This window comes from Ambystoma mexicanum, chromosome 2q (assembly GCF_040938575.1).
Source record: "Ambystoma mexicanum isolate Mex_15411 chromosome 2q, UKY_AmexF1_1, whole genome shotgun sequence".
Taxonomy (NCBI): domain Eukaryota; kingdom Metazoa; phylum Chordata; class Amphibia; order Caudata; family Ambystomatidae; genus Ambystoma; species Ambystoma mexicanum.
The window spans coordinates 1,478,559,916-1,478,574,550 of record NC_090924.1 but is presented as its reverse complement, the minus strand read 5'-3'; the positions used below and the strand labels follow the sequence as shown (position 1 = coordinate 1,478,574,550).

At 51.3% G+C, this 14,635-nt stretch overlaps 1 protein-coding gene across 1 annotated transcript in view; it reads right to left on the bottom strand.

The window, feature by feature from the left end:
- The window catches only part of LOC138570295 (zinc finger protein 268-like), a 191,022-nt gene extending 176,705 nt beyond the window's left edge, over window positions 1-14,317 (bottom strand). The window contains exon 1 of the mRNA XM_069649066.1: window positions 14,213-14,317. The gene's annotated coding sequence lies outside the window, so the exon portion shown is untranslated. The remainder of the gene's footprint in view (window positions 1-14,212) is intronic.
- Between the last annotated feature and the right edge of the window lie 318 nt (window positions 14,318-14,635).

The window sequence follows — 14,635 nt, the reverse complement described above, 5'->3', positions numbered from 1 at the left end:
AAGGGGGAATGAAGTAGAAGTTTCTGTGATGGCTTAGCATTGGACAGAGGAGGGAGGGGGAATGAAGCAGAAGTGTCTGTGATGGCAGTAGCGTTCGACAGAGGAGGGGAATGAAGCAGAAGTGTCTGTGATGGCAGTAGGGTTGAGCAGAGGAGGGAGGGGGAATGAAGCAGAAGTGTCTGTGATGGCCGTAGGGTTGGACAGAGGAGGGAGGGGGAGTAAGCAGCTGTGTCTGTGATGGCAGTAGGGTTGGACAGAGGAGGAAGGGGGAATGAAGCAGAAGTGCCTGTGATGGCTTAGCGTTGGACAGAGGAGGGAGGGGGAATGAAGCAGAAGTGTCTGTGATGGCAGTAGCGTTCGACAGAGGAGGGGAATGAAGCAGAAGTGTCTGTGATGACAGTAGGGTTGAGCAGAGGAGGGAGGGGGAATGAAGCAGAAGTGTCTGTGATGGCCGTAGGGTTGGACAGAGGAGGGGGGGGAGTAAGCAGTAGTGTCTGTGATGGCAGTAGGGTTGGACAGAGGAGGGAGGGGGAATGAAGCAGAAATGTCTGTGATGGCAGTAGCATTGGACAGAGGAGGTAGGGGGAGGGGAGCAGAAGTGTCTGTGATGGTCGTAGCGTTGGACAGAGGAGAAGCGGGGAATGAAGTAGAAGTTTCTGTGATGGCTTAGCGTTGGACAGAGGAGGGAGGGGGAATGAAGCAGAAGTGTCTGTGATGGCAGTAGCATTGGACAGAGGAAGTAGGGGGAGGGGAGCAGAAGTGACTGCGATGGTCGTAGCGTTGGACAGAGGAGAAAGGGGGAATGAAGTAGAAGTTTCTGTGATGGCTTAGCGTTGGACAGAGGAGGGAGGGGGAATGAAGCAGAAGTGTCTGTGATGGATGTAGCGTTGGACAGAGGAGGGAGGGGGAATGAAGCAGAAGTGTCTGTGATGGACGTAGGGTTGGACAGAGGAGAGACGGGGAATGAAGCAGAAGTGTCTGTGATGGGGGTAGGGTTGGACAGAGGAGGGAGGCAGAATGAAGCGGAAGTGTCTGTGATGGCAGTAGGGTTGGACTGGACAGAGGAGGGATGGGGAATGAAGCAGAAGTGTTAGTGATGGCAGTAGGGTTGGACGGAGGAGAAAGGGGGGAATGAAGCAGAAGTGTCTGTGATGGCAGTAGGGTTGGACAGAGGAGGTAGGGGGAGGGGAGCAGAAGTGTCTGCGATGGTCGTAGCGTTGGACAGAGGAGAAAGGGGGAATGAAGTAGAAGTTTCTGTGATGGCTTAGCATTGGACAGAGGAGGGAGGGGGAATGAAGCAGAAGTGTCTGTGATGGCAGTAGCGTTCGACAGAGGAGGGGAATGAAGCAGAAGTGTCTGTGATGGCAGTAGGGTTGAGCAGAGGAGGGAGGGGGAATGAAGCAGAAGTGTCTGTGATGGCCGTAGGGTTGGACAGAGGAGGGAGGGGGAGTAAGCAGTCGTGTCTGTGATGGCAGTAGGGTTGGACAGAGGAGGGAGGGGGAATGAAGCAGAAATGTATGTGATGGCTGTAGGGTTGGACAGAGGAGGAAGGGGGAATGAAGCAGAAGTGCCTGTAATGGCTTAGCGTTGGACAGAGGAGGGAGGGGGAATGAAGCAGAAGTGTCTGTGATGGCAGTAGCGTTCGACAGAGGAGGGGAATGAAGCAGAAGTGTCTGTGATGACAGTAGGGTTGAGCAGAGGAGGGAGGGGGAATGAAGCAGAAGTGTCTGTGATGGCCGTAGGGTTGGACAGAGGAGGGGGGTGGAGTAAGCAGTAGTGTCTGTGATGGCAGTAGGGTTGGACAGAGGAGGGAGGGGGAATGAAGCAGAAATGTCTGTGATGGCAGTAGCATTGGACAGAGGAGGTAGGGGGAGGGGAGCAGAAGTGTCTGTGATGGTCGTAGCGTTGGACAGAGGAGAAGCGGGGAATGAAGTAGAAGTTTCTGGGATGGCTTAGCGTTGGACAGAGGAGGGAGGGGGAATGAAGCAGAAGTGTCTGTGATGGCAGTAGCATTGGACAGAGGAGGTAGGGGAAGGGGAGCAGAAGTGACTGCGATGGTCGTAGCGTTGGACAGAGGAGAAAGGGGGAATGAAGTAGAAGTTTCTGTGATGGCTTAGCGTTGGACAGAGGAGGGAGGGGGAATGAAGCAGAAGTGTCTGTGATGGCAGTAGCGTTCGACAGAGGAGGGGAATGAAGCAGAAGTGTCTGTGATGGCAGTAGGATAGAGCAGAGGAGGGAAAGGGGAATGAAGCAGAAGTGTCTGTGATGGCCGTAGGGTTGGACAGAGAAGGGGGGGAGTAAGCAGTAATGTCTGTGATGGCAGTAGGGTTGGACAGAGGAGGGAGGGGGGATGAAGCAGAAATGTCTGTGATGGCTGTAGCATTGGACAGAGGAGAGAGGGGGAATGAAGCAGAAGTGTCTGGGATGGCCATAGGGTTGGACAGAGGAAGGATGGGGAGTGAAGCAGAAGTGTCTGTGATGGCAGTAGTGTTGGACAGAGGAGCGAGGGGGATGAAGCAGAAGTGTCTGTGATGGCAGTAGGGTTGGACAGAGGAGCGAGGGGGATGAAGCAGAAGTGTCTGGGATGGCCGTAGGGCTGGACAGAGGATGGAGGGGGAATGAAGCAGAAGTGTCTGTGATGGCTGTAGCATTGGACAGAGGAGGGAGGGGGGATGAAGCAGAAGTGCCTGTAATGGCAGTAGGGTTGGACAGAGGATAGAGGGGGAATGAAGCAGAAGTGTCTGTGGTGGCAGAAGGGTTGGACAGAGTGAGGGGGATGAAGCAGAAGTGTCTGTGTGACCATTGGACAGAGGATGGAGAGGGCATGAAGCAGAAGTGTCTGTGATGGCAGTAGCGTTGGACAGAGGAGGGAGGGAGTAAGCAGAAGTGTCTTTGATAGCAGTAGGGTTGGACAGAGGAGGGAAGGGGAGTACACAGAAGTGTCTGTGATGGCAGTAGGGTTGGACAGAGGAGGGGGGGAATGAAGCAGAAGTGTCTGTGATGGCAGTAGCATTAGACAGAGGAGGGAGGGAGAATGCAGCAGAAGTGTCTGTGATGGCAGTAGCATTAGACAGAGGAGGGAGGGGGATGAAGCAGAAGTGTCTGGGATGGCCGTAGGGTTGGACAGAGGAGGGAGGGAGAATGAAGCAGAAGTGTCTGTGGTGGCAGTAGGGTTGGACGGAGGAGGGAGGGGGAATGAAGCAGAAGTGTCTGATGGCAGTAGGGTTGGACAGAGGAGGGAGGGGAATGAAGCAGAAGTGTCTGTGATGGCAGTAGCATTAGACAGAGGAGGGAGGGAGAATGCAGCAGAAGTGTCTTTGATGGCAGTAGCATTAGACAGAGGAGGGAGGGGGAATGAAGCAGAAGTGTCTGTGATGGCAGTAGGGTTGGACGGAGGAGGGAGGGGCAATGAAGCAGAAGTGTCTGTGATGGCAGTAGAGTTGACCAGAGGAGGTAGGGGTAATAAAGCAGAAGTGCCTGTGATGGATGTAGGGTTGGAAAGAGGATGGAGGGGGATGAAGCAGACATGTCTGTGATGGCAGTAGTGTTGGACAGAGCATGGAGGGGGGAGTAAGCAGAAGTGTCTGTGATAGCAGTAGCGTTTGACAGAGGATCGAGGCGGAATGAAGCAGAAGTGTCTCTGATGGCAGAAGGGTTGGACAGAGGAGGGAGGGGGAATGAAGCAGAAGTGTCTCTTATGGCAGAAGGGTTGGACAGAGGAGGGAGGGAGAATGAAGCAGAAGTGTCTGTGATAGCACTAGGGATGGACAGAGGAGGGAGGGGGGAGTAAGCAGAAGTGTCTCCGATGGCAGTAGGGTTGGACAGAGGAGGGAGGGGGAATGACGCAGAGGTGTCTGTGATGGCAGTAGGGTTGGACAGAGGAGGGAGGGGGAATGAAGCTGAAGTGTCTGTGATGGCAGTAGCATTGGACAGAGGAGGGAGGGGGTGAATCAGAAGTGTCTGTGATGGCAGTAGGGTTGGACAGAGAATGGAGGGGAATGAAGCAGAAGTGTCTGTGATACAGTAGGGTTGGACAGAAGAGGGAGGGGGGAGTAAGCAGAAGTGTCTGTGATGGCAGAAGGGTTGGACAGAGGAGGGAGGGGAATGAAGCAGAAGTATCTGTGATGGCAGTAGGGTTGGAGAGAGGAGGGAGGGGGAATGAAGCAGAACTGTCTGTGATGGCAGTAGCATTGGACAGACGAGGGAGGGAGAATGAAACAGAAGTGTCTGTGATGGCAGAAGGGTTGGACAGAGGAGGGAGGGGGAATGAAGCAGAAGTGTCGGTGATGGCCGTAGGTTTGGAGAGAGGAGGGGGGTGGAGTACGCAGTAGTGTCTGTGATGGCAGTAGGGTTGGACAGAGGAGCGAGGGCGGAGTAAGCAGAAGTGTCTGTGATGGCAGAAGGGTTGGGCAGAGGAGGGAGGGGAATGAAGCAGAAGTGTCTGGGATGGCCGTAGGGTTGGACAGAGGAGGGGGGGAGTAAGCTGAAGTGTCTGTGATGGCAGTAGGGTTGGACAGAGGAGGGAGCGGGAACGAAGCAGAAGTGTCTGTGATGGCAGTAGGGTTGGACAGAGGAGGGAGTGGGAATGCAGCAGAAGTGTCTGTGACGGCCGTAGGGTTGGACAGTGGATGGAGGGGGAATGAAGCAGAAGTGTCTGTGATGGATGTAGCGTTGGACAGAGGAGGGAGGGGGAATGAAGCAGAAGTGTCTGTGATGGCGGTAGGGTTGGACAGAGGAGGGAGTGGGAATGAAGCAGAAGTGCCTGTGATGGCAGTAGGGTTGAGCAGAGGAGGGAGGGGGAATGAAGCAGAAGTGTCTGTGATGGCTGTAGGGTTGGACAGAGGAGTGGGGGGATGAAGCAGAAGTGTCTGTGATGGCAGTAGCGTTCGACAGAGGAGGGGAATGAAACAGAAGTGTCTGTGATGGCAGTAGGGTTGAGCAGAGGAGGGAGGGGAATGAAGCAGAAGTGTCTGTGATGGCCGTAGGGTTGGACAGAGGAGGGGGGGTGAGTAAGCAGTAGTGTCTGTGATGGGAGTAGCGTTGGACAGAGGAAGGATGGGGAGTGAAGCAGAAGTGTCTGTGATGGCAGTAGGATTGGACAGAGGAGGGAGGGGGAATGAAGCAGAAGTGTCTGGGATGGCCATAGGGTTGGACAGAGGAAGGATGCGGAGTGAAGCAGAAGTGTCTGGGATGGCTGTAGCATTGGACAGAGGAGGGAGGGGGGATGAAGCAGAAGTGCCTGTGATGGCAGTAGGGTTGGACAGAGGATGGAGGGGGAATGAAGCAGAAGTGTCTGTGATGGCACTAGCATTGGACAGAGGAGGGAGGGGGGATGAAGCAGAAGTGTCTGTGTGACCACTGGACAGAGGATGGAGAAGGCATGAAGCAGAAGTGTCTGTGATGGCAGTAGGGTTGGACAGAGGATGGAGGGGGAATGAAGCAGAAGTGTCTGTGATGGCAGTAGCATTAGACAGAGGAGGGAGAGGGAATGCAGCAGAAGTGTCTGTGATGGGAGTAGGGTTGGACAGAGAAGGGAGGGGGAATGAAGCAGAAGTGTCTGTGATGGCAGTAGGGTTGGACGGAGGAGGGAGGGGCAATAAAGCGAAGTGTCTGTGATGGCAGTAGAGTTGACCAGAGGAGGTAGGGGGGAGTAAGCAGAAGTGTCTGTGATGGCAGTAGCATTAGACAGAGGAGGGATAGGGAATGCAGCAGAAGTGTCTGTGATGGGAGTAGGGTTGGACAGAGAAGGGAGGGGGAATGAAGCAGAAGTGTCTGTGATGGCAGTAGGGTTGGACGGAGGAGGGAGGGGCAATAAAGCGAAGTGTCTGTGATGGCAGTAGAGTTGACCAGAGGAGGTAGGGGTAATAAAGCAGAAGTGCCTGTGATGGATGTAGGGTTGGAAAGAGGATGGAGGGGGATGAAGCAGACATGTCTGTGATGGCAGTGGGGTTGGACAGAGCATGGAGGGGGGAGTAAACAGAAGTGTCTGTGATAGCAGTAGGGTTGGACAGCGGAGGGAGGGGGGAGTAAGCAGAAGTGTCTCTGATGGCAGTAGGGTATGATGGCAGAAGTGTCTCTGATGGCAGAAGGGTTGGACAGAGGAGGGAGGGGGAATGAAGCAAAAGTGTCTCTTATGGCAGAAGGGTTGGACAGAGGAGGGAGGGAGAATGAAGCAGAAGTGTCTGTGATAGCACTAGGGATGGACAGAGGAGGGAGGGGGGAGTAAGCAGAAGTGTCTCCGATGGCAGTAGGGTTGGACAGAGGAGGGAGGGGGAATGACGCAGAGGTGTCTGTGATGGCAGTAGGGTTGGACAGAGGAGGGAGGGGGAATGAAGCTGAAGTGTCTGTGATGGCAGTAGCATTGGACAGAGGAGGGAGGGGGTGAATCAGAAGTGTCTGTGATGGCAGTAGGGTTGGACAGAGAATGGAGGGGAATGAAGCAGAAGTGTCTGTGATACAGTAGGGTTGGACAGAAGAGGGAGGGGGGAGTGAAGCAGAAGTGTCTCTGATGGCAGAAGGGTTGGACAGAGGAGGGATGGGGAATGAAGCAGAAGTGTATCTAATGGCAGAAGGGTTGGACAGAGGAGGGAGGGGGAATGAAGCAGAAGTGTCTGTGATAGCAGTAGGGTTGGAAAGCGGAGGGAGGGGGGAGTAAGCAGAAGTGTCTCTGATGGCAGAAGGGTTGGACAGAGGAGGGAGGGGGAATGAAGCAGAAGTATCTCTGATGGCAGAGAGTTGGACAGAGGAGGGAGGGAGAATGAAGCAGAAGTGTCTGGATAGTAGTAGGGTTGGACAGAGGAGGGAGGGGGGAGTAAGCAGAAGTGTCTCTGATGGCAGAAGGGTTGGACAGAGGAGGGAGGGGGAGTAAGCAGAAGTGTCTGTGATGGCAGTAGGGTTGGACAGAGGAGTGAGGGGGATGAAGCAGAAGTGTCTGTGTGACCATTGGACAGAGGATGGAGAGGGCATGAAGCAGAAGTGTATGTGGTGGCAGTAGGGTTGGACAGAGGAGTGAGGGGGATGAAGCAGAAGTGTCTGTGTGACCATTGGACAGAGGATGGAGAGGGCATGAAGCAGAAGTGTCTGTGATGGCAGTAGCGTTGGAAGGAGGGAGGGGGAATGGAGCAGAAGTGTCTGTGATGGCCGTAGGGTTGAACAGAGGATGGATGGGGATGAAGCAAACGTGTCTGTGATGGCAGTAGAGTTTGACAGAGGAAGGATGGGGAGTGAAGCAGAAGTGTCTGTGATGGCAGTAGTGTTGGACAGAGGAGGGAGGGGGAATGAAGCAGAAGTGTCTGTGATGGCCGCAGTGTTGGACAGAGGAGGGAGGGGGAATGAAGCAGAAGTGCCTGTGATGGCAGTAGGGTTGGACAGAAGAGGGAGGGGGGATGAAGCACAAGTGTCTGTGATGGATGTAGCGTTGGACAGAGGAGGGAGAGGGAATGAAGCAGAAGTGTCTGTGATGGCAGTAGGGTTGGACAGAAGAGGGAGGGGTCATGAAGCAGAAGTGTCTGTGATGGCAGTAGGGTTGGGCAGAGGAGTGAGGGGGGTGAAGCAGAAATGTCTGTGTGACCAATGGACAGAGTATGGAGAGGGCATGAAGCAGAAGTGTCTGTGATGGCCATAGGGTTGGACACAGGATGGAGGAGGAATGAAGCAGACGTGTCTGTGATGGATGTAGCGTTGGACGGAGGAGAAAGGGGGAATGAAGCAGAAGTGTCTGTGATGGATGTAGCGTTGGACTGCGGAGGGAGGGAGAATGAAGCAGAAGTGTCTGTGATGGATGTAGGGTTGGACAGAGGATGGAGGGGGATGAAGCTGACGTGTCTGTGATGGCAGTAGGGTTGGACAGAGGATGGAGGGGAATGAAGCAGAAGTGTCTGTGATGGATGTAGCGTTGGACAGAGGAGGGAGGGGGAATGGAGCAGAAGTGTCTGTGATGGATGTAGTGTTGGACAGAGGAGAGAGGGGGAATGAAGCAGAAGTGTCTGTGATGGACATAGGTTTGGACAGAGGAGGAAGGGGGAATGAAGCAGAAGTGTCTGTGATGGCAGCAGCATTGGACAGAGGACGGAGAGGGCATGAAGCAGAAGTGTCTGTGATGGCAATAGCGTTAGACGGAGGGAGGGGGAATGAAGCAGAAGTGTCTGTAATGGATGTAGCGTTGGACAGAGGAGAGAGGGGGAATGAAGCAGAAGTGTCTGTGATGGACATAGGTTTGGACAGAGGAGGAAGGGGGAATGAAGCAGACGTGTCTGTGATGGATGTAGCGTTGGACAGAGGAGAGAGGGGGAATGAAGCAGAAGTGTCTGTGATGGACGTAGGGTTGGACAGAGGAGAGAGGGGGAATGAAGCAGAAGTGTCTGTGATGGCAGTAGGGTTGGACAGAGGAGGGAGGCAGAATGAAGCGGAAGTGTCTGTGATAGCAGTAGGGTTGGACAGAGGAGCGAGGGGGGGAGTAAGCAGAAGTGTCTCTGATGGCAGAAGGGTTGGACAGAGGAGGGAGGGGGAGTACGCAGAGGTGTCTGTGATGGCAGTAGCGTTGGACAGAGGAGGGAGGGGGAATGAAGCCGAAGTGTCTGTGATGGCCGTAGGGTTGGACAGAAGAGGGAGGGGTCATGAAGCAGAAGTGTATGTGATGGCAGTAGGGTTGGACAGAGGAGTGAGGGGGGTGAAGCAGAAGTGGCTGTGTGACCATTGGACAGAGGATGAAGAGGGCATGAAGCAGAAGTGTCTGTGATGGCAGTAGCGTTGGACGGAGGGAGGGGGAATGGAGCAGAAATGTCTGTGATGGATGTAGCGTTGGACAGAGGAGAGAGGGGGAATGAAGCAGAAGTGTCTGTGATGGACATAGGGTTGGACAGAGGAGGGAGGTGAAATGAAGCAGAAGTGTCTGTGATGGATATAGGTTTGGACAGAGGAGGGAGGGGGAATGAAGCAGAAGTGTCTGTGATGGATGTAGCGTTGGACAGAGGAGAGAGGGGGAATGGAGCAGAAGTGTCTGTGATGGACGTAGGGTTGGACAGAGGAGAGACGGGGAATGAAGCAGAAGTGTCTGTGATGGACGTAGGGTTGGACTGGACAGAGGAGGGATGGGGAATGAAGCAGAAGTGTCTGTGATGGCAGTAGGGTTGGACAGAGGAGAAAGGGGGGAATGAAGCAGAAGTGTCTGTGATGGCAGTAGGGTTGGACACAGCAGGGAGGGGAATGAAGCAGAAGTGTCTGTGATGGACTTAGGGTTGGACAGAGGAGGGAGGTAGAATGAAGCAGAAGTGTCTGTGATGGACATAGGTTTGGACATAGGAGGGAGGGGGAATGAAGCAGAAGTGTCTGTGATGGATGTAGCGTTGGACAGAGGAGAGAGGGGGAATGAAGCAGAAGTGTCTGTGATGGACATAGGGTTGGACAGAGGAGGGAGGTGGAATGAAGTAGAAGTGTCTGTGATGGATATAGGTTTGGACAGAGGAGGGAGGGGGAATGAAGCAGAAGTGTCTGTGATGGATGTAGCGTTGTAAAGTGGAGAGAGGGGGAATGAAGCAGAAGTGTCTGTGATGGACGTAGGGTTGGACAGAGGAGAGACGGGGAATGAAGCAGAAGTGTCTGTGATGGCAGTAGGGTTGGACTGGACAGAGGAGGGATGGGGAATGAAGCAGAATTGTCTGATGGCAGTAGGGTTGGACGGAGGAGGGAGGGGGATTGAAGCAGAAGTGTCTGTGATGGCAGTACGGTTGGACAGAGCAGGGAGGGGAATGAAGCAGAAGTGTCTGTGATAGCAGTAGGGTTGGGCAGTGGAGGGAGGGGGAATGAAGCAGAAGTGTCGGTAATGGCCGTAGCGTTGGACAGAGGAGTGAGGGGGAATGAAGCAGGAGTGTCTGTGATGGCAGTAGCATTGGGCAGAGGGAAGGGAGTGGAATAAGAGCAGATGAGAAGGCAGTTGCATATTTGATATGGATCATCAGAAACGTGGGTGTCAGAAGGTAGTGGAGGAGGGTGAGGAGAACTAGGGACAGCATGCTTGGAGGCCAACAGGGGAAGCTGTAGCTTAGGTTTGGGGCTAATCAAACAGAAACCCACAGGGTGACAGAGGGGGGCAGAAACAACTCTGTTTTGAGAGGCTGGTTCAGTCTGACTAGCAGTACTACAATTCTCTTTTTTGGCATATTTCAGTACACACACCTCTCCGGGTTACGTATACTCGGGCATGTACCGACTTTATATATTACGAAGATCAGAGACAAAAGGCCATCAGGCTTTGCTGCATGGAAGCACCTATGGCTCCTAGACACCATACATACATTAGCATGCCATTTAAGAGATGCACAAGCAAAGCAGAGCTGATCCTATACCAGTATCCCCTGTGTGGTCACACAAACGGCAGCTCTTCCACTCGAAAGACTGTGCTTCGGTTCTGTTCTAATCTTGAATGAGAAGACAGAAGCCAGGCAGGCAATTGCACTTTATTTTGTTCTGCTCTAATCTTGAATGAGAAGCCAGAAGCCAGGCAGGAAATTGCCCTTTATGTTGTTCTGTTCTAATCTTAAATGAGAAGACAGAAGCCAGGCAGGCAATTGCACTTTATTTTGTTCTGTCCTAATCTTGAATGAGAAGACAGAATCCAGGCAGGCAATTGCATTTTATTTTGTTCTGTTCTAATCTTGAATGAGAAGACAGAAGCCAGGCATGCAATTGCACTTTATTGTGTTCTGTTCTAATCTTGAATGAGAAGACAGAAGCCAGGCAATTGCACTTTATTTTGTTCTGTCCTAATCTTGAATGAGAAGACAGAAGCCAGGCAGGCAATTGCACTTTATTTTGTTCTGTTCTAATCTTGAATGAGAAGACAGAAGCCAGGCAGGCAATTGCACATTATTTTGTTCTAGACAGAAGCCAGGCAGGCAATTTATTTTGTTCTGTTATAATCTTGAATGAGAAGACAGAAGCTAGGAAGGCAATTGCACTTTATTTTGTTCTGTTCTAATCTTGAATGAGAAGACAGAAGCCAGGCAGGCAATTGCACTTTATTTTGTTCTGCTCTAATCTTGAATGAGAAGACAGAAGCCAGGAGCCAGGCAGGCAATTGACTTTATTTTGTTCTGCTCTGATCTTGAATGTGAAGACAGAAGGCAGGCAGGCAATTGCACGTTATTTTGTTCATCTATAATCTTGGATGAGAAGACAGAAGCCAAGCAGGCAATTGCACTTTATTTTGTTCATCTCTAATCTTGGATGAGAAGACAGAAGCCAAGCAGGCAATTGCACTTTATTTTGTTCTGCTCTAATCTTGGATGTGAAGACAGAAGCCAGGCAGGCAATTGCACTTTATTTTGTTCTGCTCTAATCTTGGATGAGACGACAGAAGCCAGGCAGGCAATTGCACTTTATTTTGTTCTGCTCTAATCTTGGATGTGAAGACAGAAGCCAGGTAGGCAATTGCACTTTATTTTGTTCTGCTCTAATCTTGAATGAGAAGACAGAAGCCAGGAGCCAGGCAGGCAATTGACTTTATTTTGTTCTGCTCTAATCTTGAATGAGAAGACAGGAGGCAGGCAGGCAATTGCACTTTATTTTGTTCATCTCTAATCTTGGATGAGAAGACAGAAGCCAGGCAGGCAATTGCACTTTATTTTGTTCTGCTCTAATCTTGAATGAGAAGACAGAAGCCAGGAGCCAGGCAGGCAATTGACTTTATTTTGTTCTGCTCTAATCTTGAATGAGAAGACAGAAGGCAGGCAGACAATTGCACTTTATTTTGTTCATCTCTAATCTTGGATGAGAAGACATAAGCCAGGCAGGCAATTGCACTTTATTTTGTTCTTCTCTAATCTTGGATGAGAAGACAGAAGCCAGGCAGGCAATTGCACTTTATTTTGTTCTGCTCTAATCTTGAATGAGAAGACAGAAGGCAGGCAGGCAATTGCACTTTATTTTGTTCATCTCTAATCTTGGATGAGAAGACAGAAGCCAGGCAGGCAATTGCACTTTATTTTGTTCATCTCTAATCTTGGATGAGAAGACAGAAGCCAGGCAGGCAATTGACTTTATTTTGTTCTGCTCTAATCTTGAATGAGAAGACAGAAGCCAGGAGCCAGGCAGGCAATTTACTTTATTTTGTTCTGCTCTATTATTGAATGAGAAGACAGAAGGCAGGCAGGCAATTGCACTTTATTTTGTTCATCTCTAATCCTGAATGAGAAGACAGAAGGCAGGCAGGCAATTGCACTTTATTTTGTTCTGCTCTAATCTTGGATGAGAAGACAGAAGCCAGGCAGGCAATTGACTTTATTTTGTTCTGCTCTAATCTTGAATGAGAAGACAGAAGGCAGGCAGGCAATTGCACTTTATTTTGTTCTGCTTTAATCTTGGATGAGAAGACAGAAGCCAGGCAGGCAATTGACTTTATTTTGTTCTGCTCTAATCTTGAATGAGAAGACAGAAGGCAGGCAGGCAATCGCACTTTATTTTGGTCTGCTTTAATCTTGGATGAGAAGACAGAAGCCAGGCAGGCAATTGCACTTTATTTTCTTATGCTCTAATCTTGAATGAGAAGACAGATGCCAGGCAGGCAATTGCACTGAATTTTGTGCAGCGTTAACAGCACACTGTGCTGAAAGGATTTTTTGTGACTGAGAATCTGTCTTGAAACTAGAAGCGGTGGCTCAACCTCTCCATGCCGCGCCCCTAAATGTGTTGCCACCCACTTCCAGCAATTCATCCACCTTAATCCCCACCACTGGAAGTCTATTCCCACTCATACTAAAACGAGTCACCATGTAGACCTTCCACTGATACTAAATAGTCACCATGTAGACCTTCCACTGATACTAAAAAGAGTCACCATGTAGACCTTCCATTCATACTAAAATGAGTCACGATGTAGACCTTGCACTGATACTAAAAAGAGTCACCATGTAGACCTTCCACTGATACTAAAAAGAGTCACCATGAAGACCTTCCACTGATACTAAAAAGAGTTACGATGTAGACCTTGCACTGATACTAAAAAGAGTCACCATGTAGGCCTTCCACTGATACTAAAAAGAGTCATCATGTAGACCTTCCACTGATACTAAAAAGAGTCACGATGTAGACCTTGCACTGATACTAAAAAGAGTCACCATGTAGACCTTCCACTGATACTAAAAAGTCACCATGTAGACCTTCCACTGATACTAAAAAGTCACCATGTAGACCTTCAAGACTGTTCTCAAAAGGCATCTTCTGTCAGGAAACGAGTATCAGAGGCCTATGTTGGCATCACCCTCTCCCTCTTTTTCCCAACCGCCCACCCATAGTGTTAGTTAATGACACATCTGGTGGCATGCTCTCCAGCATTTGTATCCCTGCCCTTTGGCCTTTGTTCTGCCATATCCGCCCTGGCATTCCTTCCAGTGTTTCTATCCCCTGACCTTTGGCCTGCATTGTGCCATATCTGGCAACCCCTCCAGTGTTTGTATCCCCTGCCCTTTGGCCTGTTGTGCCATATCTGGCATCCCCTCCAGTGTTTGTATCCCCTGCCCTTTGGCCTGTTGTGCCATATCTGTCATCCCTTGTAGTTTTTGTATCCCCTGTCCTTTGGCCTGTTGTGCCTTATCTGGCATCCCTTCTAGTGTTTGTATCCCCTGTCCTTTGGCCTGTTGTGCCTTATCTGGCATCCCTTCTAGTGTTTGTATCCCCTGTCCTTTGGCCTGTTGTGCCTTATCTGGCATCCCTTCTAGTGTTTGTATCCCCTGACCTTTGGCCTGCGTTGTGACATATCTGGCATCCCTTCTAGTGTTTGTATTCCCTGACCTTTGGCCTGCGTTGTGGCATATCTGGCATCCCTTCTAGTGTTTGTATCCCCTGACCTTTGGCCTGCGTTGTGACTTATCTGGCATCCCTTCTAGTGTTTGTATCCCCTGACCTTTGGCCTGTTGTGACATATCTGGCATCCCTTCTAGTGTTTGTATCCCCTGACCTTTGGCCTGTTTTGTGCCATATCTGACATCCCCTCCAGTGTTTGTATCCCCTGACCTTTGGCCTGTGTTGTTCCATATCTGACATCCACTCCAGTGTTTGTACCCCCTGCCCTTTGGCCTGTGTTGGCTTCCCACAGGACGACTATCCTTTGCCCCTCCCTCCCCCCACCCCCTGGGTGGCTGTGAATGGCAGATGCTGCCATCAGCTGCTGTAAGAGTGGGGAAAGATGCAAACTTGCTGAGTGGGTGGGGCTTCTTACCAGGTAGGCGATCATAGTGGTATTAATTGTTCCTCCCAAGCCGAGTCCTGGCAGCTCTGCTTACGTCGTGGACCACGAGTGAGCATGTGCCAGCGATTAGTGACCCTACTCCAAGCATGGCTGGGGAGGATCTAGCAGGTCCTGGTGATTAGTGCCCCTACTCTGAGCATGGCGGGGGAGGGTCTGCTCCAGCAGGTCCTGGTGATTAGTGTCCTGTACTCCCTCATGGCTGGGGAGTGGGGAGGGTCTGCCTCCAGCAGGTCCTGGTGATTAGTGTCCTGTAGTCGCTGCATGGTTGGGAGTGGGGAGGGTCTGCCTCCAGCAGGTCCTGGTGATTAGTGTCCTGTACTCCCTGCATGGCCAGTGAGGAGTGGGGAGGGTCTGCCTCCAGCAGGTCCTGGTGATTAGTGTCCTGTACTCCCT